Source organism: Hakea prostrata, unplaced genomic scaffold (assembly GCF_041222555.1).
Source record: "Hakea prostrata isolate BN-2017 unplaced genomic scaffold, UWA_Hpros_2 contig_12, whole genome shotgun sequence".
Lineage (NCBI taxonomy): Eukaryota > Viridiplantae > Streptophyta > Magnoliopsida > Proteales > Proteaceae > Hakea > Hakea prostrata.
Window position 1 is genome coordinate 56287 of NW_028291131.1, and position 26595 is coordinate 82881.

The following is a 26595-nucleotide window of genomic DNA, read 5'->3' on the forward strand; positions in this document are numbered from 1 at the left end:
CACAAGTTCAATCTCATCATATCATATTAATTCAACAATTCATCATAGAATTAAAGACATGTCATAACATGATTAATCATATACATAATCATGAAGTATAATTAAGCATGATATTCCGAATAACATATAACATACTATTACTTGATAAGAATGTATATAAAAGTCATGCTTGGTAAAGATGTACACATAGGAAATATATTTACTGAGTTTTTAAAGCATAAGCATGATTACATAATCAATGTACTTGAGTTAACGACTATCCTTACCTTAATCGAGTCGTAAATAAAATCAATGATCACCAAGGATAGTCCCAAAAATTAGTGTTGGTACCCTAGACAACATAAAAGTCATGCGTGGTAAAGATGTACACATAGGAATATATTTACTGAGTTCTTAAAGCATAAGCATGATTACATAATCAATGTACTTGAGTTAACGACCGTCCTTACCTTAATCGAGTCGTAAATAAAATCAATGATCACCAAGGATAGTCCCAAAAATCAGTGTTGGTACCCTAGACAACATACAAGTAACATCAGAGAAGAAAACAATCGAATCGAAGGTCAAACGAAGCAATTCGGCCAAGTACAGGGATGTTACCATCTCTTGGTTGACTGGCTTGGTCGACTGTCAGTCGAGCAAGGCAGTCGACCAAGACTTGTTAACCCTGGGCAGAATTGAAGACTTGGTCCTAAACTGACCTTCCGGTGCTCCAATCGACATGAAATTTGGAGGGCACGATTGTAACAATATGAGGATACTACACACTAAAATTTCATGACGATCCAATTGTCTAATTAAGAATACCCAAATTGAAGCCTTATGTTCTATATGATAATTATCACAAATCGAATTGGAATTGATTGGAACTGTAAAGAATGATGGGAATAAATTAAGTGAATGGTAATAATCAAGTTAGAATGTAACAAAAAAAAAAAAAATAATAATCAAGTTAGAATCATGAATTCATAGTAATCTAGACCTAACATTTACATATCAATTTTGAATCAAGACAAGGTTGAAATGGAGATAATCAAAGTAATGAAATGTAAGCAATCCTAATTGAATCATAACATAACAAGAATGGGGTCCTAATCATGGGATTGAATGGGGAAAACTCATGGTTAAGTGTTTGCAAGGTTGCAGCACTTCAACCATGGTCTTAAGATCATAATTTGGTAGAAAATGAATAGATTAGAAGAAGAATAGAAGGAATCATACCTTGAGTTGATGACTGATGTGCAATACTAATGATTGGAGACAAAGATCCTCACAAACATCAAGAAAAGCCCAAGAGAGTGTCCAACTTCGTGCTCTGGAGTGCAAATGATTAGTTTAGGTCCTCATTCACGAGTTCCAAAAAGGTAGGGGCAAAATGGGAAGTGATTTTGTAAAATTTCGAAATCCATTATTGCTGGTCAACTGTCAGTCGACCAAGGCATGACAGCAACTTCAGGAGTGGATTTGGAAGGCCAGACATATCCGAATTGAGTTGGGTTTTCTCCTACAAGTCAATCAACAAGTCTAGTTTCAAGAAATACCTTCGGATTGATCACGAGGGTCTAATAAGTGCTTCAACTAATTCAATCTTCATCGATGCGCAGGTTTTCACTCAACACTGACAATGTGCTCAAGTAAGGGGCATCATTGTCAACGACCGTAGGTTCTGGATCAAGCATCAAATCTTCAACTACTAGGGCCCACAAGTTTCTTCTACCACCACTTCGGGTCTTCGGACCTACAATAGTATAAAATCCGGGCCAGGTCAGGGTTAGGATAAGGCGGGATTTTACATTGGCAACCGAAAATTATGAGGAAATTGATATCCGGCTATGGCCTCGGAAAACAGAGTCTTTCGAATAACCAAATAAATATCATCAGTTATTCTCCCTCTCGCCAATTGTCCGAGTCTTTGATTGATATTGGCCAATTCTTGACCAATATGTGCTGATCGATCATCGATGATACCATCATTATCTCGAACCGCGTGCCTGATAGTTGGTGAGTGAGTTCGCACTCCTGCACCCAACCTGTTAGTTGAATGAGTTGTGCTTCCTTGCGGTCTTTCAAACCGCTCATCTCTTCTAGGGAGTTCTCCCGTTCTCCTAGGTTCTCTTTCTTGTCTCCGGGCGCCTTCCTGGAAATTCTGACCAACATTCTGGTCTTCTATTAGTCTTCGTTCCCTGTGTGGAGAACGTCCTGGCGGGAGTGAAGTCAATATTTCCTCCCTTTGTATTACGCGCCTTCCCGCTTGGCGTTGATCAGGTGCTTGCGACGCCACCACTTGCCTGGTCAACGTACGAAGTGTCTAACTCACCTCCAATAACTGGAGTTTCAGTTTATCTAGCTGGTACTGGTCAGGAGGATTATTACCTCCCTGACCACCATCTTCCCGTACTTCATGAGTTCGACTTCCCTCAGGGATATCTTCTGGATTATTTCCTCCTAGGAGTTGAACACCAGCTTCTCGCTGGGCCGCTGCAGCTGCTACTGCTGATCTAGTAATCATGGCTTTCTGAAACGTTTCCCATAGACGGCGCCAAATGATGCGTCCAAAATCTGCTCAGCCCTTAGATCTCCTGTGGATGACCTGCAAAAACGAACGTCAGATGTGGCCCGACCGCTTGGGTCGAGAGTCCACCTCCGAAGGCTAAGTCAGTTAATGAACTGATCATAAATAGTTCTGTTTGAGCACAGAGCAAAAGAATGAATATGAATATTGAGAATACGATTCAAATTGTATCTATCTCTACCTTGTGGGCAGATGATGTCTTATATAGTGTGTACCTTCGAATCTCCTTCGTTGGATGTAGTTGAGCCTTCTTCGGATAGCCGTCATATCTTAACGAATGGATCCATTAATGATAGATCCGATTATGGTTTGGCTAATAGATAACTCCTTTGATAATATGATCGTTGTATGGTAGTTATCCATATGATCACGATCAGTATCTTCCGCAAGTGTTGTTAACCGTCTCATTGATGATTCGTCCACTCTGATTATCACGGATTCGGGCATGCTTGTTGACTGAGTCAGTTTACTTCCTCAGCAAGCTATCTTTTGAACCTCGGCCACTCGGAAGTGAGTCGGTTTCTTTCTTCCCGACCGGGGTCGAGGGTCGAACCAAGGGCGAACCTGGTTCGATTATATTTTCTCCATATCACGAGCATTTTCTCCATATCAACTGGATTCCCAGTTGCTAACCCATCTGAGACTAGTAGAAGAAGCCTTTCACTTCCCTGAAATCTTTTGTTCTACCACAATCGTGCAGAGTCTAAATTATTGGTAATTTTAGAAAAGAAAAATTAAATATGGTTTAGTAAAATAAGAAACTTATTTTTACACTTAAGCTCCCTTTTTTTATATACACCATCGGATCTAATTGGAATTACGTGGCACAAATCTGAAGGCCTCGTGGCTGTCACAAATCCAAAACAACCTCAGGTGTAGGGAGGAATCCCTACACTAGCACTACAAGGCCATGACCATAGCTTAGGTTTTTCTAATTTTTAATTTGGGGGGATGATAATCTGAAGGTGCATCTTAACACTTATCCACATTTTATGACATTGCATTATTAGCAGCTATGGAGCTTCCTAGGGATTGCTCTCATACAATGAAGGCAATCTTACAGACTAGCACATTAAAGATGGGTCTAGTACTCTCCTATGGCATGGTCCATGTTTACCTGATGGTCCTATAGCGAAGGAGAATACTTTGACTGTTGAGGCGTTGGGGCGGAGTCGCTATGATCATGTCAGCTTGTTGTGGAGCCCGGAAGGTGTTTGGCAGAATGCTCACAATGTTAGTTGCATCCAGGAACGTTGGGATGAGATCCTCGGCAGCAAAGTTCAGTCTAGGCTGGACTATGATTCACCTGTCTGGGTGGGTTTGGTGGAGGGGAAATACTCGATCCAGTGTGCTAATGAGGCAGTGCAACAACAGGATGACAAGGTGGCTTGCCAACGGCTGATCTGGTCTGTATCTACTTATATTCAGTTTAGCTTTGTGGCTTCGTGGCTCCCAAATGGTTACTGACTCTCTTGGGGGACAATGACAGATGCTTCATGTGTTCTGTGTGGGGCATTTGTGAGGACCAAGATCATATTTTCTTCCAGTACATATACACTCAGAGGGGCTCTTGGTTGGAGGAGTTGCAGATGATGCTCGAGGGAGGCTGTTTTATAGGCTTGCAGACAGCATTTATCTGGACCATAAGCAACTCACTGCTGCACAATTAGTTCAACCCATCTTATAGAATGTAAATTATTTTTCCTTTTCTTGTCATGATTTTAGCTGCCAATCTCCAAAAAAAAAAAGTACCATGGTTGGCTAGTATCAAGTGTGTGCCTTGACGCTGTTGCAGCCCAGAGATTATGGATAAGGCTGTACATGAATAACTGAAATTGGCTTTCAATTTTGCATTTGCATCAGTTTAGGGATACTTTAATTTTCAATTATTAATAGGATGTAGATATGGTAATGTCGCGTTCGATGTTCTATTATTATTTGACTGATTAAATTATTTGAAGAAATTACTTTGTTGAATTTTATTTTATTTTCCTATATAAATTTGTAACTTAAGATATGTGAATTTTTTTTTTTTTTAGATTTTTTATTTAAATAAATACAAAGAAAATCACCAACAAAAAATTGTAAGAATATCAAAGACTAAAAAAATTCTTAAATTCTTAAATTACAAGCTGATCCTTACAAATAAAATGGTAAAGTTGTTAATAAGAAGTTGAGATATTGTACTTAACTTGTATTCATATCCATTTAGAAAAATCTATATTAAAAATAATTATATGACTAAATCAGTCTAAAAACTTAAAAGGATATTATTCAATTCCATCATGATATAAAGATGTGGGTATGGTATTCCACCAACCCATCTGAATCTGATATGTTTGCACCCACTTGTGAGTTATGAAAATAGACTGAAATGGAAAAAAGGTTGTGAATGCTTATCCCTCCCAAGATTTAGCTTACTCTAGCACCCATCCTGTAAGATGTAATATTTGTTTTTCTCTTAGTCTTCATCGCTTAATGGTTGTTTACTCTTTGTAATGAGGATACATTGTCTTTAACAAGATCAATAAGTTTGATTATTCACCATGGAGTAAAAAGATTTTTATATGCACCTGATATGGAGAAAATATGATCGACCTTGGTTCATCCTTGGTTCGATCCTCGACTCCAGTCGAGGCAAAAGGAATTGACTCGCTTCCGAGCTAGCCGGGTTCAGGAGGTAGCTTGCTGAGGAAGAAAACTAATCAGCCACAAGCACGCCCTAATCCGATACTTTTGGAGTAGGTTAATTAACCTAATGACGGCTAGCAGAATTCGGCGGCTATCACTCAACACTATCATATGGATAACCATCAGATAACAGTCGGGTTATCCTAGGAGTCCTCTACTAGTCCAAACTAGTAGAAGTCTATCACTCAACGGATCTATCTGTTAAGATCCAACGACTATCCGAAGAAGACTCAAATACATCCAACGAAGAAGATTCGAAGGTACACTCTATATAAGACATTACCTCCCCACAAAGGAGAGGACAGACGAAAACACTCAGATGCTTACTATCTGAATCGTATTCTTGTAATTCATTCCTTAGCTCTGTGCTCTAGCAGAGCCATTTGTGATTAAGTTCATCAACTGACTTAGCCTTCGGAGGTGGACTCCCGATCCCAGCGGTCGGGCCACATCTGACGCTTTATTTTGCAGGTCATTCTCAGGAGATCTAAGGGCTGAGTAGATTTTGGACGCATCATTTGGCGCCGTCTGTGGGAATCGTTTCAGAAAGCTATGGTGACTAGATCAGCGGCAATAGTAACAGCTGCTGCACAGCGAGATACTGGTGTCCAAATTCCTGGAGTAAACAATTCAGATATTCTAGAGGGAAGTCGACCCCTCGAAATAGATGGCGGTCAAGGAGGTAATAATCCTCCAGATTCACTCCAGTATCAACTGGATCAACTGAAACTCCAAATGCTGGATGTAAGTCAGGCACTCCGTGTGCTGACCAAACAAGTGGTGATACCACAAGGACCCGAGCATCGTGATGCAGGAAGGCGCGCGTCACAGCGAGATCAAAGACTGATTGATGAACAAAATGTCGGCCAAAACTTCCAAGAAGGCGACCGAGTACCTAGGAGAACTGAAAATCTCCCAAGGCGTGATCGGTTCGACGGACCGCAAGGGAGTACTACCGATTCGAATACAAGGTTGGTTACAGGAGTGAGAACTCACTCACCAATTGTTAGACGTGTTGTTCGTGATAATGATCGTGTTGTTCGAGGCCGTGATCGTGTTGTTGAAGATCGATCGACACATATTGGTCAAGAATTGGCTAACATCAATCAGAAGCTAGGGCAATTGGTGAGAGGGAGGATAACTGATGATATCTATTCAGTTATTCGATAGACTCCATTTGCCGAGCCCATTGCTGGACACCAGTTTCCTCACAATTTCCGTCTGCCAACTTTTTCCACATTCGATGGCTCCGGAGATCCCACGGCCCACATCAGTTATTATCAGTAGACTATGGCGGTTGCATGTAATTCTGATGAGATTCTCTGCAGGGTCTTTGGTTCATCTTTAACTGGAGCGGCACAGAAATGGTTCTCGAAACCTCCCATCAGGAAGGATCGTGAATTTTGACGAGTTGGCACGCAAATTCATAGGACGATTCCAGAGTGGAATCCAGATCAAGAAGACCGAGGAAACTTTGTTTACTATTAGACAAGGGAAGAGTGAATCGATTCGAGAATACCTGAAAAGATTCAACAGGGTTACAATGGAGATAGAGAATCTAGATGAGCAAGTAGCTAAAACTACTTTGTTCACTGGACTCACTAACCGACGACTCTTGGAGTTATTACTTCAAGATATGCCTACAACTTATGCTGAATTGGTACAAAGATGCCAAAAGCAGGCAGAAGTCACGAAAATCCTAGACGCCCGCTAGGGGGACAATAAAGCCTCCACAAAAGAACTAAAGGCTCCTGAGAACAAGCGAAGCCGAAGCCAGAATATTCGTTATCGAGTTGGAAAGCCTTATCAGGCGTGGCGACAGAGATCTCCCGAAAAAAGTGAGTATACTCCATTTTAAATACTCCTCGGGCTGATATTCTGAATATTATCAAGAAACGGAATATCTTGAAGTGACCTCCGAAGCTTCCTACAAAACCGGGGGAGTAGGATCGAGAAAGATATTGTCGTTTCCACAAGGATTATGATCATTACACCAATGATTGTCGGCATTTAAAGGCAGATATTGAGAGATTAATATCCCAGGGACACTTGTCCAATTTCGTTATTAGAAGACGAGAGGAACCACGTGATGCAAGGGCAAAAAGGGACCGTTCAGTTCGCCTAGACCAACCGAAGGAGGCTCCAAAGTCTAAAAAAGGTAAGGAAGTGATTGATGCTACTCGATCACCGATCCATACAATATTTGGAAGTCTCGAGCCTAAATCACTCCAGAAGCTGATAGTAAAATCTAAATTCGTTGGGACCGGAGAAACGCAGAAGCGTAAGAGGCCAAATGGTGAGGGTTCGATCACCTTTGGCAAAGAAGATGAAAGAGGCGTTTGTCTTCCTCATGATGATGCCATAGTCATCAAGGTAGAGATTGCACGCCGAGAAGTACACAGGGTGTTAGTTGACACCGGGTCTGCTGTAGACCTCTTATCCTATGCAGCTTATCAGAAACTTAAAGTAGATAAAGACTTGATGGAGTCATCATCCACCTATTTATATGGCTTTGCAGGATCGTCTGCAATAGCGGAAGGGTCGGTCCAGTTGGACCTATCAATTGGTAGCTTCCCCAAGGAAGCTACTGTTCGAGTAAATTTCTTGGTAGTTCGGGAGCTCCCAGCTTACAACGTCATCCTCGGGAGACCATACTTATCAAAATTAGGTGCTATCGTTTCTACGAAACATCTGAAAATAAAATTCCCGACAAAGATGGGAATCAGTCAAGTTTCATCTGACCAGAGAATTTCTCAGCAATGTTATGTTGCATATCTAAAAGACAAGGAAGGCCCGAGGAAGGTGACAGCGCTACCAATTGAAGTGCGAGATGATCGGGACGATTGCAGAAATGCAAAGGCCCGAGTTAGTAGAAAAACTGGAGCAAATCCAGTTGTATCCCGATGATGAAAAAAGAGTTACTTATATTGGATCTAAGCAACTGGAAGAATTCAAAGGGGAGTTGAAGTTTTTCCTTCAACAAAATAGTGACGTGTTCGTGTGGTCAGCAGATGACATGCCAGGAATTGATCGGCATGTTGCAGAGCACAAACTTTGGATACATCCAAAGGTGAAACCAGTTATTCAGAAAAGTAGAAATTTCTCCATGGAAAAGTACGAAGCTGTTCAGGGCGAAGTTGAGAAATTGAAAAGCTCTGGTTTCATTGAACCAATTGAATGCCCAACCTGGCTGGCCAACGTGGTAATGGTCAAAAAGGCAAATGGGAAGTGGAGAATGTGTACAAATTACACAGATCTCAACAAGGCTTGCCCTAAAGATTGTTATCCGTTGCCCAGGATTGATCTCTTGATAGATGCAACTGTAGGTTATGAAACATTGAGTTTCATGGATGCCTACTCAGGGCATAATCAGATTCTCATGAACAAGGAGGACGAAAAGTTTACGGCTTTCATGACTGATCGTGAAAGCTTTTATTATAAAGTCATGCTGTCACATCCACCCAGCTGGTACCCTATCTGTCATACCCGGGATGTGATCCACAACCCCAAAGATCCATAGTCCAGGGACCACACCATCCACATCGACGATAACACAATCATGAACAATCAATATTAAACTAAACAATTGATAATAATAGAATTCAGAATTGAGATACCAAAGATAATCAGAGTGCGGAAATAAATATCTTATCAGATAAAATTAAGAAGGGCAATGGGTGGAATCCACTCCTTCAACCAAGCGGAAAGTGAGGTCAAAACTAGATAATTACAAGTCTCAAGTTATAAGGATAAATCGAAAGTTATTACAATTCTTCCAAGTTTAACAAACATAAAATAAAGGGAATGGGCCTCTACGCATAAGTCTCCTCCACAATAAATAAGTTCTCTTAAAAAATGAAGACCATAGAGATCCAACATGGCTGCTCCCACACTACCCCAAGGGTAACTCTGATACGCCGAAGGATCTTCTTCTGTACCATCACCGAAGTCTTTCATGTTAGCTAGCCTCCGAATAGTAGTATGGGTTATCCGGGTCCGCCTCAGGGAACATACCATCAGAATAATCACCTGTAGAGTAGTCTAACACAACATTGAAACAGAAAAGGAATGAGTTCGAAAGAACTCAGCAAGGTAGTTATTCCACAACACGTAAGCCACATGATAACAATAATGAAATAATGCAGATGATATGAGACATATGATGCAATATGAATCTATTCTAAGTATGCTGGTCATCTATGGTAGACATGCTTTAAGCCATAGCACCATACTTCTTTAGGTAGTCTCAGTCACTCATCACCGTGGGGAATTGGCTCCTGCATCCCTCTCGAATAAATCCATGGTTGGGGGTTTCGGTCACCACTCTCTCACATCACCATTTGGCCTAAGTATTGGCGCATGTCAAGGTATAGCCTAGCCCAATGCAAGTCATCTACTTAATCATATCATGCCAGTTCCAGATACGTCCATTCCTCCCCTCTCGGGAACCTTTCCGGTATCCTTCACACTAGAGTCACGAATATTACTCACCGGACTCATCAACCCTATTGGTCATCCACAAATGGTAGACGGGAAGCTCTCACGTCCCCTCACGGATCATTTCACCGGTCTTGAGTGCCCGTAAGCCCAAGTCTAGCCATTTGCAACCCTACCAATAAATGCCCCCTTTCGGGTATCCGCAATGCAATTTATGTCCTCTCATGGAGTGGTTACCGGTCTTGAGCGCCCACAAATCCACACTACTACCACGGGTCTTTCGGTCTCAATGCCCTTCCGAATCGGGTCTGATATGATAGGGACATCCTAGACAAGTCCTATGTATGTCATCCAATAACCTGGGAAAGCGTCGATGGACATCTTCGGAGAACATCCCATACTATTCCCTCCGATGTCCAAGGACAAAAGTACCACTAGGGTACTCCTAAATCCCAAGTTATACTTAAGCAATCACATGCCCAAGTTCATCATATCAATTCACAAGATACAACATCATAGTAAGCATTCTATTCATAACATTGACATAATTCATCATATATTGAAATTGATAAACATAATATGGCATTGTAATAAAACAAATGTGAACACAATGCTACTGTTATAAGACATATGTAGCAAGTCTAAAATGGTAAGAACATGAGATAGAGACAATGTTCACTATGTTAGGAATATCAAGTCAAAATCACATATCCTAAGTAATTGTAGCGATAACTATCCTTACCTTAAGTTGGAGAAGAAGATGGTCCAAGATCACAAGCAAGTGACCCAATTAGTCTTAAAACCCTAAACAAGCATATATGAAGGATTAGAGAAGAAATTAGAACAATCGGAGATTGAACGAATCAAAATTAGGCAAAAGTTGCTGACAGCAACTCTATTGGTCGATACATTGGGTCGATGGTATCGACCAACAAGCGTCGACAAAAGAGTCTCGGCAAGCAAGCTGGGTTTTTGGGTTTTGGCCCAAATTTGGTCTTTCGGGTCTCGGATCAATACGAAACTTGGGGAATAGTCTAAACACACTATAGAGGCCTTAATTATCAAAGAATTAACATCATCCAATGGTCAAATTAGAAATCCCCAATTCGGCAAATTAAGTTCAAGAGTTGGAAATCATGGCATTGGTTATTACTTAATACAAATTGGGGGAAAACATAGTGGATTAGGTAGGGAATGACTTAGGAGCAATATTAAAATCATATGCAAGGTATAAATTAGGTTAATCATAGCCTTCATCTCAGTTTTGGTAAATAAAGTAAGTTGGTAAGCAACAAATCATGGAAATGCATAGTAAATAAAGTAAATAGGTTAATCATATGCAAGGTATAGATTAGGTTAATCATAGGCTTCATCTCAGTTTTGGTAAATAAAGTAAGTTGGTAAGCAACAAATCATGGAAATGCATAGCGAATGATCAAGATGTAAGTAAATCATAGTAAGATTGGGGAAAACATCAATGTATGAGGTAAAGAAGACTCATGGCAAGGTGTTTGCAAGGTTGCAGCACCTTGGCCATGGTCCAAATAGTAAATATGAGAATAAAGATGAGTGAGAAAGAGACTAGGAGAGAGAGTCATGCCTTAAGAGTAGAGTAAGAGAGTGGAAGTGAGTGGTTGGCAATGATTAGTGGGGAAGATGCTTCACCACTACCAAGGAGGAGTTCTTGAGAGGCTTTTCCACGTTCTCAAGAGTTGCAATCATTGGAATAGGGCTCCAGCCTCGAGGAATGATTAAATAGAGTGAAGAATATTCCAGAGAATCTTTAAACTTGGGTTTAGCAACATTGTTGGTCGATACATTGGGTCGATGGTATCGACCAATAGTATCGACCAAAACATGTTTCTGCAGAATTTTACAGAATAGTTCAGCATCTTTAGGTGTGGACTTGGAGGGCTATACAAGGTCAAATTGCATGGGGTTTTCTCCTATAGTTCAGTCAAGAAGTCTAGTTTCAGGAATACCTTCGGATTTTGCACAGGAGTCCGTTTGATATCTCAATTGTCTCACTCTTCATTAATAACACAGATTTTAACTTAACACTGATAATGTGCTCAATGGAGGAGCAACATCATCAATGTCCATAGAATGGAGTTCCGACACCACGTCATCAACTAGTAGGGTCCACAAGTCCCTTCTACCACCACTTCGAGTCTTCGAACCTACAAACACAACAATTTCCGGGTCGGGTCAAGGTTAGGTAAAAGCTGGATTTTACACATGCCATTTGGCTTGAAGAATGCGGGAGCTACTTATCAGTGGGCTATCAACAAAATTTTCAAAGACTTGATTAGGAAGAACGTCGAAGCCTATGTTGATGATATGCTGGTAAAGAGCATTGCAAGGATGAAACATATTGAAGATTTAACAGAGGTATTTTCAGTACTGCGAAAATACCGGATGAAGCTGAATCCGGAGAAATGTGCCTTTGGAGTTTCGTCAGGCAAGTTCTTGGGCTTAATGGTATCAAAAAGGGGTATTGAGGCTAATCCAGCCAAAATACAAGCTTTGGTTGATATGGAAGCCCCCAAAACTGTTCGGGATGTGCAGTGCTTGATGGGAGAGTAGCCGCTTTGAACCGTTTCATCTCACAATCCGAAGAAAAGTGTCTACCTTTTTTCAAGGCACTCAAAGATTTGAGGGGCAGCAAGGAAGCAAAGTGGACTAAGGAATGTCAGAAAGCTTTCAAAGAGCTAAAGGAGACACTGGGAAGACCACCGCTATTATCTTGACCCGAGAAGGGAGAAGTCTTGCAGCTATATTTAGCGGCATCCCTTTCAGCAATCAACGCAGTACTCGTTCGGGAAAAAGACAAGAAGCAGTGGCCAATTTATTATGTTAGCCACGTACTACTTGACGCGGAGACATGGTAGTCTCAGATTAAGAAACAGGCTCTAGCTCTTATGGTAGCAGCTAGGAAACTATGGCCATACTTTCAAGCTCATTCAATAGAGGTATTTTACTACTTTTCCCCTTAGTAAAGTTCTTCATAAACCTGATTTGTCTGGAAGAATGGTGGCTTGGTCGGTTGAACTCAGTGAGTTCCAAGTGAGCTTTAAGCCTCGAATGGCAATCAAAGCCCAAGCACTAGCCGACTTTGTAGTAGAGACTACTGCACCAATAGAGGACATTCCCGAACCCACAATCACGACCATTTGGGAGGTATATGTGGATGGTTCGAGTAACAAGCAAGGAGCAGGGGCTGGAATTCTCCTGAAGAGTCCGGCAGGATTTATTATTCAATATGCATTGAGATTTGCATCCGAAGCAAGTAATAATGAGGCGGAGTACGAGGCCCTAATAGCTGGACTTCGATTGTCAAAAGCATTGGCAATAGCAGATGTAACTATTTATAGTGACTCTCAGCTTATTGTCAACCAAGTACAGGGGGAATATGGTATTAAAGAACCCCGGTTACAAAAATATCAAGAGATTGTGCAAGCATTGCAGAAAGAGTTCAGGAATTTGAAAGTATGTCAGATTCCAAGAAAAGAAAATACAATGGCAGATGAGCTATCTCGATTAGCCAATGCCAAAGAAAAGAATTTAGACCCGTCGATCTATATAGAAGAGATAACATTTCCAAGTTATCACGAGAAGGAAATTTCCTATATTGAAGCGGAGCGTTGCTGGATGGATCCAATAGTAGAATATCTGAGAGATGATAAGCTACCGGAGGATCCGAAAGAGGCAAGATTAATCAAAGTGCGATCAACACGTTTCATTATACAAAATGGAAGACTATACATAAGGTCTTATTCTAGACCCCTTCTGAGATGTTTGGGTCCCGAAGGAGCAGAATCAGCTCTGGCTAAGGTGCATGAAGGAATTTGTGGTACTCACATGGGCGGTCAAGCCCTGGCACACAAAATTCTGAGGCTTGGGTTATATTGGCCTAAGCTCCAGCAAGCAGCTATAGAATATGTTCGTCGGTGTAGCAATTGCCAAATCCATGCTACAGTATCTACATGCCCAGCTAAAACCATGATTTCGATTCTGGATCCCATCCCTTTTGCGATGTGGGGAATCGATATCATGGGTAAATTCACTAAGGCGTCGGGCGAAAGAGAATATCACCAAGTGGGTCGAGGCTAGCGCCCTGGCAACCATCACTAAAAGAAAGGTGGAGACATTTGTGCTTGAGTCAATCATATATCGGTTCGGGATGCCAAAAATAATCGTCACTGATCATGGCACTCAATTCGACTGTCCACAATTTGAGCAATTTTGTGGGACTTATTTGATCAAGCATCGTATGTCATCAGTGGCATACCCCCAAAGCAATGGTCAAGCAGAGGTTACAAACCAAACGTTACTTAAGGGAATAAAGCGAAGACTCGAAGCTGATAAAGCCTTGTGGGTCGAAGAATTGCAGAATGTATTGTGGGCCTACCGAACTACGGTTTGAACACCCACAGGAGAAACACCATATAAATTGGCTTACGGATCAGAAGCATTCGCATCTGTGGAAGTAATGGCTGGAAACATGCAGGACAGAGAGTTCGAAGAAAAAGCGAACGAACAAGGATTTCTTGATGGCCTTGATTTGTTGGATGAGGTTCGTGCAAAAGCAATAGCACGAACTCAACATTATTAACGGAGGATAGCGTCACATTATAATTCTCAAGTGAGGCATCGTCGGTACTTAGCAGGAGACTTGGTATTGAGAAATACATTAGCTTTAGTTCCATGCCATCAAAGAAAATTGGACCCTTCATGGGAAGGACCATATATGGTTATTAAACTAGTCTGTTTGGGAGCTTATAAGGTAAAGAACATGACAACCTAGAAAGAGTTGGATCGTTCGTGGAATGCCAGACATCTGAAGAAATATTATCCTTGAAGATTATCATTTTCATTCATGATGTAACAAATTTCAACTCAATCAATACAATTATCAGTTTTCAACATACTGCCTTTTGATTGGGGGCATCATACAACAACACTCAAGAACAGATCTAGTGACAAAATCAAAAGGCATCGGTTTAAAACACGAGTGAGTTCCTTCTACAAGGCATCGGTTTAAAACCCGAGTGAGTTCCTTCTACAAGGCATCGGTTTAAAACCCGAGTGAGTTCCTTCTACAAGGCATCGGTTTAAAACCCAAGTGAGTTCCTTCTCAGACTTATTGAATTTCTCCAGAAATCTCTAAGTAAAGGCATTGGTTTAAAACCCGAGTGAGTTCCTTCTCAGACTTATTGAATTTCTACGGAAATCTCTAAGTAAAGGCATTGTTCTGAACAACTAAGACCTATTGCAACAATGACTCAAGTGACTGACAAAGTTCAAGATGAAGTTAATTCCTTATTTCTTCGAATGACCAGAAGGGGCCAACCTTTACATCAAACATACATATGAGGTAACAAGAGTTGGGATACAATCTTCGTTCGGTCGAAAAAGAAAGTCATCGTCAGTGATCATTAAGAAGTTAAACAAGATCGAAGTAGCTTTGTCAGAACAAACACAGAGTCAAAAAGCAATACAGATTCAAGAACAAGAAGAACGGGGATTGCGAAGCATTCTGCAAGTACTAAATCTTCCGCAATTCCATACTCTCTATCCAGCTTGACCGGAAGAAGTCTGATCTTTGATCAAACCTGCATTCAGGGCAAGTTCTTCATAGCTGAATCCTTTCAGAGGAGAATAAGGAGGAGAATCGTCGAGATGATGCATGATATCCAGATCTAGAGGTGGAAGGTCTGTCGTATCCTTGGTCCAAGCAAGAAGAGGAAGTCCCATCTTGGCAAACACTTCAAGATAACAATTGGCGCGGTGGGGAGTCGTGTTGAAATAAGGATTTCTCCTTAATATCGATTCCCATACTTCGTTTTCGCCATCCCGGTATGCCTGCAAGTTATAAGCGTTCAGCATGTCAACAAAAGGCTTATTGTGCAAATACTTGAAGATGCAAGCCCTGCGAACAGCAATTGGGAGAGACTCGGGCAAGGGGATAACAACTTGCCTTTGGGGTAACGCTTCAGACCCTTTCGCCCCTGACTTTCCTGCTTCTCGCTCTAGCCGCCGGATCTTCTCCCTGGCATCATCCAAATCCGAGCGAAGACGTTCGATCATAGAATTCTTCTCTCCTGCAACCTCCCAAGCTAGGTTGTCCAAGACGAGCAATCTCAGCATCTTTGGCTTTGGAGTCTTCCCGAAGCCTGGAAACTTCATCACTTAGTCTACTGAGTCTAAAGGCTGCTTCCACTTGGTTGTGAAAGTTACCAGTAAGACTCCTGCAACAGCTTCAGAGTTAGTCATGAGCAAAAGAAAAGTCTTCAGAACAAAAGGTAATGAAGAAAAACTTACATCATCAGTGATTTCATAAAATCACTGTCTGGGATCGTGGAGAGGGCTCTACTCTTGGCAGGCATCTGAACAGCAGTGCACCATTCCAGTGCCTTGTCAAAATCGCCTGTCACCAAGTTAGACCTCTTCGAAGAATAAGAAGGATGAGCTACATCATCAGCCAACCTAGGGCACTTCCAGGTGGCAAAATCCTCCAGCTCAAGAGAAGGAGAGAAGGAGGATGCCAAACAAGCTCTAGAGTTGGAAATAGAAGCAGCACCAACAGGGATCGCATCTTCCTCAGATGCGAACATAGTTGCCTCAGATTCCCGAAGGGTCTCTTCAGCAGGGGCATCAATAGTACAAGCAAAGGCGGAGAGATCCACGTCCTCCTTGGAAGACCGAACGGTCTCTTCAAGCAGAGGGAGCATAGGAGAAACATCAGTAGAAACTGTGGGAATCTGATCTGAAGATTCACCAATAGCAGTCGCCTCACGTTTAGAAGATTCACCAGTGGCAATCACCTCAGAGGAAGCAACCTTCGTCGGTACTGGGGCAGTTTTCTTGCAGGAATTCGCCCTAATAAAGTCCAAGTTAATTCTGGGAGGCACTGCAAATACAAAAAAGCAGTGTTAGTACGAAAATCCAACAACATACAGAGAAAGAGAAAACCCCAAATCTCTATTAAGCATGAACTACTCAGAATATCCATCATAAGTAAACCCCAAGTATGAATATTGTGGAGTTTACTCAGGGAGAAGAAGAGATTTGTGACATAGACAGAGCAGAGAGCTTACTTGTTCAGATTCTGATCGAAAATATTGTTGAAGGACAAGAGTACAGATACAACAAAGGAAGATGGAATGTCGTTTTGTAAATCTATCAGACAGAAATAACTTGCAGATAGTGAGATAAGGTTGAAGTACCCTTGAAGGGCTTAAATAGCCTCAAAGAAAGATGTGATGGTTGAAAGCCTAAGGCAACCAAGGGACTGGATCAAAGAGACGCTTCGAATTCTTAAAAAAGAAGGATCAACGGTCAGGGGAAAACGGCGCTTCAAATTTGAAATTCAAAGATTAAACAAGTTTCCACGTGGAACAATATGCACCTGATAAGAGGATACTGCCAACCGTCGCACCACCATTAAATAATATAGTATTTCCAACTCCTTGGGAGGAGTGATTGGTATACGAATGCAAGGAAACATTTGGACTTCGTCATAAATGAAGGAGCAGTTGGGAGTAAAAGCTCAGATGACACGCTGAACACATCTCTCCCGAACGTTATCTCCCGTTAAAGTACAAGTTAATCTACGTGATAACTTATATCATTTACGTTTTGTTCTTAAGACAATTTTTTGGATATGAGATGAGGAAGTATTAAGGCAATCATTGGAAGAGTTCGAGATAAAGAAGAAGATTTCTATTTCATTAAGAACGTGGAAGGCCAACCCTTACAAAAAGAAGAAATGGTTTCCTATGATTCTTCCTCATTGTCAGCCATGGAGTCTTTATCAGGATCTCTTTCCGAAGCAGACTGTGGAGGTTCTTCGGGAAGGGGCGGTGAATCAGCAAGATACTCCTCAATATTTGGGTCTTCTGGAATAGGATCCTCCTCTTCCAAAACCCAATCAAGGAAAACCAACTTAAGCTTCCCGAAGATTTCCTTATGACACAACTCTCGAAAGGGAGTTGTGTCGAAGGAAGGGTTAGATTCAAGGATCTTTTCCCAGACGTCATTTTGCCCTGCTCAGTAAGCTTGAAGGTTGAAGGAGCCCAACAAATTGATGAAGGGGACACTGTTCAGGTACTTCCAAATGCAATCCCTCCGAAGATCTGGTCTAATATGTTCAGGCTTGGTGGGAACTGCCATTTTGAATAAGCGTTCGTTCTCCAAGGACTTAAGCTCGAGGCTCTCGCCAAAAGCAAAAGCAATTGACTAGTCAAGTTCCTTCTTCAAGGAATTCATCTCCTCATCGTGCTTCTCCTTCAACTCTTCGGTTGCTTTCTTCAACCGGTCTACTTCAGAATTGACCTTTGCCAAATTCTCTTCACAAGTCTGCAACAAGGAGCCATTGCGACCAACTCGGCTCAATGCCTCCATGTGTTGGTAAGAGCTCAATACAGCATTCCTGAAAAGACGGAGATTATTAGAAAATCTCAGAAAAGATTACAAAGCAATTGACAAAAGATTAAGAGAAATATTACCTTTTGGAGTGACGAACGAGGACGTCATCCCCCAGGGCTTCAAGGCCTGACGATCGGTAGGCAAAAGGCCAAGAGAGCTCCATTCAGCAGCCTTCTCAGGATCCTGTGTTACCCGATCGGTCCGCATCTGCTTCCATTGAGGCATGAAGATCTCCTCGGAGTCTTTATTCTTTTTGGATTTCTTCTAGGCGGAAGCATCAGCTGAGTCATGCTTCCTCTTAGTTCGAATGGGAGAGGGGAGGTCTACCTCTTCCACCATTGGTTTTTTCCCTCTCCCCGAAGCCTCAACCACTGGCTTTAGGTTCCTAATACCCTTGTAAGAAGGGTCTTAAGGCTCGAGGAGACCGTTGTTCAGCAGTCACAACAGCCCTAGCAACTTTCACCCGAAGACTCTCGGGATTCATTCTTGGAGGCACTGCAAAGAAAGACGAGAGTCAGAATTGAAAGTGAAACGTGGCAGATAGAAAGCTCACGTTGAGCCAATCCCCAGTATTGAAGGATGGAGTTGTATTCCATCTCATATCCATGTATCTCTTGATACCATGGAATTGACTTGATCTTCTCGACGGCCGCTCTGTCTTCTTTGGATAAGGGAAGGACCCGGTTACCCTCAGAGTATGAAGTGTATTGCTTCCAGACGATCGGGAAGTTAATATCTGATTGAGGCGCTCGGCAGAAAAAATATCGCTTGCGCCATCCTTTATGATTGGAAGGGCAAGTTCCTTTGGCAAGAATGCTACCCGTCCAGTCAAGCTCAACTTTGTTGCGCTTAGAAAGCACAACCCAACCAGGAGAATGGGAAACATAAAGAACATGAAAATGTACAAAAAGAGGAAGAGAAGGCGTGATGCAAAGTTCAAAGCATAAACCCAAGAAGCCGACGATGAGAAGCCAGCTATTGGGAAGAAACATTCCAGGACAAATGTCCCAATGATTCAGAATGGCTGCAAACAAAGGATTGAAGAAAGGAAAGCGAACCCCACTTTCCAGTGCATCTATATACAGGGAAAATTCGCCCGTATGGGTCGAATCAACTCTCTCTCATCAGATCTGGGAGCCCTAAGATGGTACGAAGAAGGAAAGTCAAAACCCTGGATGGCTAAAGGAAGATTTTCCTCATTATAGGAGGAAGCGACGGAATCAGGTCCACCGGTGGATTTGGTAGTTTGTTTGGACAGCCCAGAGGACTCGACAGTCATCTTAGGAGTCATGGATGGTCCAGACTCAGGAAGGGCAGAAGAAGTCTCAGTTTTTTCTTCTACTCTTGTTTGGCTAACTTCTGCGAAGTCACGCCAGAGAGCAGTTAGGGTTTTCTTGTCACTATCTAACTGCTCGGAGGGGATAGAAACAAAGGCCTCATCACCACTATCGCTTTTACTGGCGCTAGGCACAGGGGAAGTCTCAGGAGAAACCCTACTATCCTCCATTACTAAAAGGTCTAATTGTGGTTTCCAAAGAAAAAGAAACTTGGAGATAGAAAGTAAACTATGCAAAGGGATCAGTAAAACTTACTGAATCACTGAGGCAGAGAGCTCGAGAACGAGAGAATCGTAAAGGCGCGAAGAAGACGACGAGGTTTCAAAATTCCAGACAAGAAGAATGAAACCTACGAAGACAACGAATCGCTTTTAAGCACCCGCACGAGTGTTTGAGGACATGTACGATCGAGATTAATTCGGCATCAACGATCGAGATTTGAAGACGGTTCAAAAGTTTGAACTCACGAATCCAAAACAGGCGTTCAAAAACCGTCATTTTGATTGTGTGAGCCACGATAGTTTCGACTGCAAGAGGATGCGTGGTGGCACCCTCACAATGCTCGAGGAAAAAGTGACACAACCGCATTAAATGTGAAATGACATTTAATGGGTTATGCAAAGACTATTGCTTGAGGAAGAACCCAGTTAAAAACCAAGCCCTCGGGATCAACCGAACGCTTGGTCTGGGGGGCTCATGATATGGAGAAAATATGATCGACCTTGGTTCATCCTTGGTTCGATCCTCGACTTCGGTCGAGGCGAAGGGAATCGACTCGCTTCCGAGCAAGCCAGGTTCAGGAGGTAGCTTGTTGAGGAAGAAAACTAAATCAGCCACAAGCACGCCCTAATCCGATACTTTTGGAGTAGGTTAATTAACCTAATGACGGCTAGCAAAATTCAGCGGCTGTCACTCAACACTATCATATGGATAACCATCAAATAATAGTCGGGTTATCCTAGGAGTCCTCTACTAGTCCAAACTAGTAGAAGTCTATCACTCAACGGATCTATCTATTAAGATCCAACGACTATCCGAAGAAGACTCAAATACATCCAAAGAAGAAGATTCGAATGTACACTTTATATAAGACATTACCTCCCCACAAAGGAGAGGACAGACGAAAACACTCAGATGCTTACTATCTGAATCGTATTCTTGTTATTCATTCCTTAGCTCTGTGCTCTAGCAGAGCCATTTGTGATTAAGTTCATCAACTGACTTAGCCTTTGGAGGTGGACTCTCGATCCCAGCGGTCAGGCCACATCTGACGCTTTATTTTGCAGGTCATTCTCAGGAGATCTAAGGGATGAGCAGATTTTGGACACATCAGCACCTAAAGGGGTTGGCTCAGTTGGTAAAAACCAACGCCTCATATTATGAGGTTAAGAGTTTGAATCCCTTTGGGGCAAGGGTCAAAATCCAGTGTATCTAAATTATATATAAAATCCATTGAGGATATAGTTTAGGCATACATAAACTGTCTGAAATGAACCTCAGTGCGAATGAAAAGAAAGAAAAGAATGTCTTATGTAGATGAAATATCTTTCTTGATGCTTGATGCTTGATGCTCTAGAAGATGAAAAAAAAACAAGAACGCTTCTTTTTATAGAACACGGAATTCAAAAAAATTCATAAAAGTTCTCTGTTGAAAAATAGAGGTTAAATGATAGTGTGATAACCAAACCATACACTAATCATAGATTGAGGGAGATCGTCAGCTCCTTGGAGAAGCTATTAGGGTTTTTGCATTAGGAAACTATGCTAAATTCCAAATAAGCCCTACAAACTCCTTTTGAGATTTTTTCCCCCCTCTTTTGTACTGATACTTTTTAATATCGTAAATGAAATATTGTCCACAAGGGTCGAATCCAAGACCTCTCTACTGAGATGTGTGGATCCATTGAATTTAAATCTAAAATAGGAAAGGAAACCCGATTTAAATCTAAAATAGGGAAAGAAACCCAAGGCTACTCTCATGGAGGTTAAACAATACCTTCCCTCGTGCCAGGAGGATCAAGGAAGCCACCCTTGTTGTTTTCCCTCTTCTCTACTGAATTTAATAGATTGCTATAGGTCAGATCACTTGGCAAGAGTGCTATAATTAATATAGAGTAATTTATACCCTTCTACAGCTCAAGAACTCTTCTTAGTTGTTGATAAAAATAAAATAAAAATATAAAAAAAAGATTTCTTGCATGGTTTCTCTTTTCCATTGGAGCTTACTGATGATTGTAAGAGTGAAGAATAAGAGAGATCCATTTGCTCCGTTGGAGTTAAGAAATAACATGATCTTGATTGTTATGGAGCACTAAGTTGTAGTTTTTGTTCTAGTTTCAGCAAGATTTCTTGACAATATTCAACAATTTTGTTCCCAAAAGACTCATAGCACAACTCTTCTTCTTTTTTCCCAACATTTTTGCTCTTTTGTAGCATTCATTATATATATGTACATAGATACTAATAAGGTTACACGTGCAAATGCACATAATACATTGTTTATTCAAAAATATAAATTACCTAAAATGATTTATGTAATCCATTTTACATTGCATATTATCCAGGTCAGACTTGGACAATTTCTATCTTTTAAAATTAAAATCTCCTTTAAAAGAAAAGAATCTAATTTCAAATGGGTTTCTACAATTCCTACTATGCATTTGAGCTTGAAGTTGATGTTTTCCCTTTACTTTAGGTTGAGATGAGATGTCTCTTCATCACATCCAAATCTTCCTTACATGAAGATTGTCATGACTAGTACATAGGAAGAAGATGGTGACATATGAGGGCTTGATTCTTCTCCAAGACCCCTCTTCTTATAACTAATTCAATACTTGAGCAAGTAGCTAGGAGGAATCTATGGATTTCTTGCAGCAAAACCAGATTGATGAGCAGAAATGAAGCCGAGGACGATCCCATAATAAAATACAGAAAAGTTAGTAACTTAGTTTATCCGATGAATCATAAGCAACTTGGGATCGATGTTTATTCAAATGAAAGTAGAAGCTAACCGGAGACTCATAAATAGTCATTTTAGTTTAAATTTATCTGTGAAAGAAACTCACCATATGACAATTCGAAATTCTTCTTTACAATTGGTTTGCATTTGCAGAAGACTCCACCAATTACTGAAAATTTCTCCTTTTGTCGTTGACCTTGAACTTGCTCATAGAAATCCACATACATGCTGCATGACCACAGAATAGTCAGTGTTACTTATATTACTCTTAACATCAACAACAAAAAAAAAAAAAAAAAAAAAAAAAACAAAAAAGGTTCAGCTTCACCTTCTAGTTAGGTATAGTTCTTCTGAATTGATTGAGTCATGCTTCATGAAAAATATTCTTGATTACATGTAGTTCCTTCACAACATCGTTCATTTGCATACGTTCTCTGGGTGACTCCATGGAGCACCGTAATGCAATCTCAATTATTGAAGACAGGCAATCATGCAATTTATCTGTCATATGACTAGGACTTTCAATTTCGTTGACAACACCCTCTTCAATTTCTTCTCTATGTTCTCTCCCTGCCTAAGAGTGTGGGATCCAAAATTTGCATCATGCATGAAGGTAAAGCCGCCTTTGCAAAGTCATGGAGGTTCAAGTCACCAGTAAACATTTGATCTGTTGGCCTTTTTCCTGTGAACATTTCAAGTAAAAGAATCCCATAGCTATACACATCTCCTGATGTAGTTGCCCTTCCACCCATGCCATATTCTGAAATTACAAACCTCTTGCTATTAGTATGGCAATTGGAGATTTCATATATAGCACAAAAAACTATAGTTTGGGTATAGAAATTGTGATCACATATGGATATAGATATTGTGATCACATCACCCAAATTAGCTATTTTATCAAATTGGATTGATTCAAATAAAACATAGATTTATTACCTGGTGCAGCATAGCCAATAGATCCTTTTAATCCAATCGTACTAGTTTGATCCTGAGATGAATTGTCTTTGTGATCTAAAAGTAGCTTCGCCAAACCAAAATCACTAACATGCGCAACCATATCATGGTCAAATAGAATATTGCTTGGCTTTAGATCACAATGAACAATTGTTATATAGGAGCGGTAATGAAGGTAATCCAATGCAAAAGCAACATCAATTGCAATGTTCAATCTTTCAAGAATATTTAAATTCCTTGATCGATAGTGTGCCTCTACCGGCGGATGCAGCCATTCATCTAGGGTTCCATTAGCCATGAACTCATAAACAAGTGCCTTGAAATCTTTTCCTTTTGAATCAAGACTTGAACAACAAGTTAAAATGCGGACAAGATTTCGATGCTGAATGTTTCTTAGAGCATTACATTCAGCTGTAAAGCTCTTGTATGATTTTGAGTTTTGAAGGTTGAGTACCTTGATTGCAACAGTGGTTTCACCTTGGTTGATAATCCCTTTATATACAGAGCCAAATCCACCAGAACCTATGAAATTAGTTGGAGAAAATCCTCCAGTAGCTTGAAAGAGCTCCTTGTAAGAAAGATTTAAGAATTGATTACCCCTTGATGGTGCAGATGGAGGTTTGCTTTTTGATCTTCTTATCCAATAGAGAGTAAGAAAGGAGGATATCAAAAGAAAACCAAGAACCACACCAGCTATTGTCAAAACTACTCTAGAAAGATTGGATCTTTTTTTATTTGTAGATCCATGGTTTTTGCATACAGATAGGTGTAACTCTGCAATTCCCCCACAAAGCTTGTCATTTCCATACACAACAATTGCACTTGCATTTCCAAATATTCCTTTTCTTGGTACCTCTCCCTCAAGATTATTGAACGACAAATTCAAACTCTGCAATCCCATAAGTTTTGTCATATCATTCGGGATTGGCCCGGTTAAATTGTTGTTTGAGAGATCCAACTCTCCAAGTCCCTTCAAAAGAGTCAATGACTGGGGAATGGTTCCCTCAAAAAAATTGTTCCCCATATCAAGATATTCCAAACTATTACAGTCACCAATGGTGGAGGGGATTTCTTTAGACAAATTGTTGTTTGAGATAGCCATTGAGAAAGAGTTGATTAGGTATTGGACCTTGGAGGTTGTTTACATGAAGAGTTAAATATTGGAGTTGTTGACAATTTCCAATGCTAGAAGGGATATTTCCATTCAAGTTATTGAACTCTAAATGGAAATCATACACACGAGTGAGGTTGCCTATGGAGGAAGGTATCTGTCCGGAGAGTCTATTTCCACTCAAGTCTAGTCTTTGAAGGTTTGGAAGTTTCCCAATAGTAGATGGAATATTACCTTTGAGAAAGTTCTCCGCCATGTCCAATCTAGTTAAGTAGATAAGATTCTCCATCCCCATAGGAATAGTTCCAAATATTTGATTGTTTCCCAATCTGAGTATTGAGAGTGGTGATGAGATATTCACTTTAATGTTGGGAATTTGACCCCTAAAATTATTATATTGTAGTTCCAAATGCTCAAAACGTGTAGAGTTGACCAAAGAATTTAAAATATCTAAATCACCACCTTCCCTTGTTCCACATTGATTTGCAGCTATACTCAAATGTAGAAGATTTTGAAGATCACCCAAGTTGTTAGGGATAGGGCCAATGAAACTGCAGCCACCTAAATCAATTGTTTCAAGTGTAGAAATATTGGAAATGGAATTTGGAATACTCCCTGAGAAAAGGTTTCGTGCGATGTCTAGGTTTATGAGATTAGGAAGAGAGAGGCCTATGTCTTGGGGAAGACTCCCATGCAATTGGTTTTGTGCAATGGAAATCGTTTCAAGAGATGAGAGATTATACATTGAGATGGGGAAAGTACCACTTAAGTTGTTTCCAACAAGTGCAAGAAAGTATAGGCTTGTTAGTTGGCTAAGGGATTCTGGAATGCTCCCTTGTAGTCCATTATAACCCAAGGAGATAACACGAACTGAGGACATGTTCCCAAAAGAAGCTGGTATGGTTCCTATCAAGCCATTACGATTAATAGAAATTATCTCTAGCTTTGACAAAGAGGTAAAGAGTTCACTTGGAATCATCCCAACAAAATTGTTATCCAGATAAGTGAATTTCTCTTAGATGAGTGCAGTTGGCCAAGCTAGGAGGAAGCTCTCCTTTGAGGCTGTTGTTCGTCAAAACAATATCTTGTAGTCGAATCAAATGACCAATCTCTGGGGGGATTTCACCATCGAAGCTATTGTTTGCGATGTTGAGGAAACAAAGGAAAGAAAGATTTCCTATGAAAGGAGATATCTTACCTCCCAAGCCCTTGGCTTGTAAATTCAGGCTAATAACCCGCTGTTGATGACGGTGGCCGCATGTGACCCCATCCCAGTTGCAAAATTTGATTGAATCATTCCAAGAACTTAGTGCTTCATATGGATCAAGATCAATTTGTTTCTTGAACTCCAACAAAGTAAGTCGATCTGTCTCATTATTCCCGCCTAAAATCATCAGTAAGCTTCCAGCGTAAAACAGAATAAAAACTAGAATACTCTGAAGAGCCATGAGAATCAAAATTTTGGAATGCAAACGAAGAAACCATGTAAGAAATATTAAGCTGTTGAAGAGTATATATTACTCTATTGATAATAGTATTCTGGCCGAAGTGATGTGACCTTGGGTCCCTGCAAAATTTTGTCCAATCCCAATTCAAAAGAACGACTTCTTCTTTTAATTAGATTCAAAGTCACTGCGTAGCTCATTTGAGAATTTAGTGGTATGCATTAATTTCTTCCGAAATTGGTGGCTGTTTAGATGGTACGTGTCTTTAATGCTTTCAACTTCTATTTAAGTTTTCAAGATTGTGATAGAAGCCACTTAAATGCTTTTGAAAAAACTTGCAAGAAGTCAAGAAGTACCTGTCGTATATTTTCCTTTTTCCATAGGCAACCACATCTTGTTGTTATGATGGTAGGTGTCTCTCATGCTTTCAATTTCTCTGAGTTTCCAAGGTCGTGATAGAAGCCCACTTAAATGCTTTGAAAAAGCTTGCAGGAAAAAAATCATAGGTATATGAGGGTTTCTCTTTTTCTTTTTTTCTTTTTTTTTTTTCTCAATTCTATTCGTAGGTGATACGGAGAAAATATAATCGAACTAGGTTCATCCTTGGTTCGACCCTCGACCCCGGTCGGGACAAAAGGAATCGACTCGCTTCCGAG

At 40.7% G+C, this 26595-nt stretch overlaps 1 pseudogene across 1 annotated transcript; it reads right to left on the bottom strand.

The window, feature by feature from the left end:
* Positions 1-22460: 22460 nt before the first annotated feature.
* LOC148999364 (LRR receptor-like serine/threonine-protein kinase EFR) lies at positions 22461-25942 on the bottom strand (annotated as a pseudogene). Its single transcript, XR_016170947.1, has 3 exons — positions 23366-25942; positions 22755-23186; positions 22461-22654 (listed from the first exon to the last, which is right to left on the bottom strand). The product of XR_016170947.1 is annotated as an LRR receptor-like serine/threonine-protein kinase EFR (transcript).
* Positions 25943-26595: the final 653 nt, after the last annotated feature.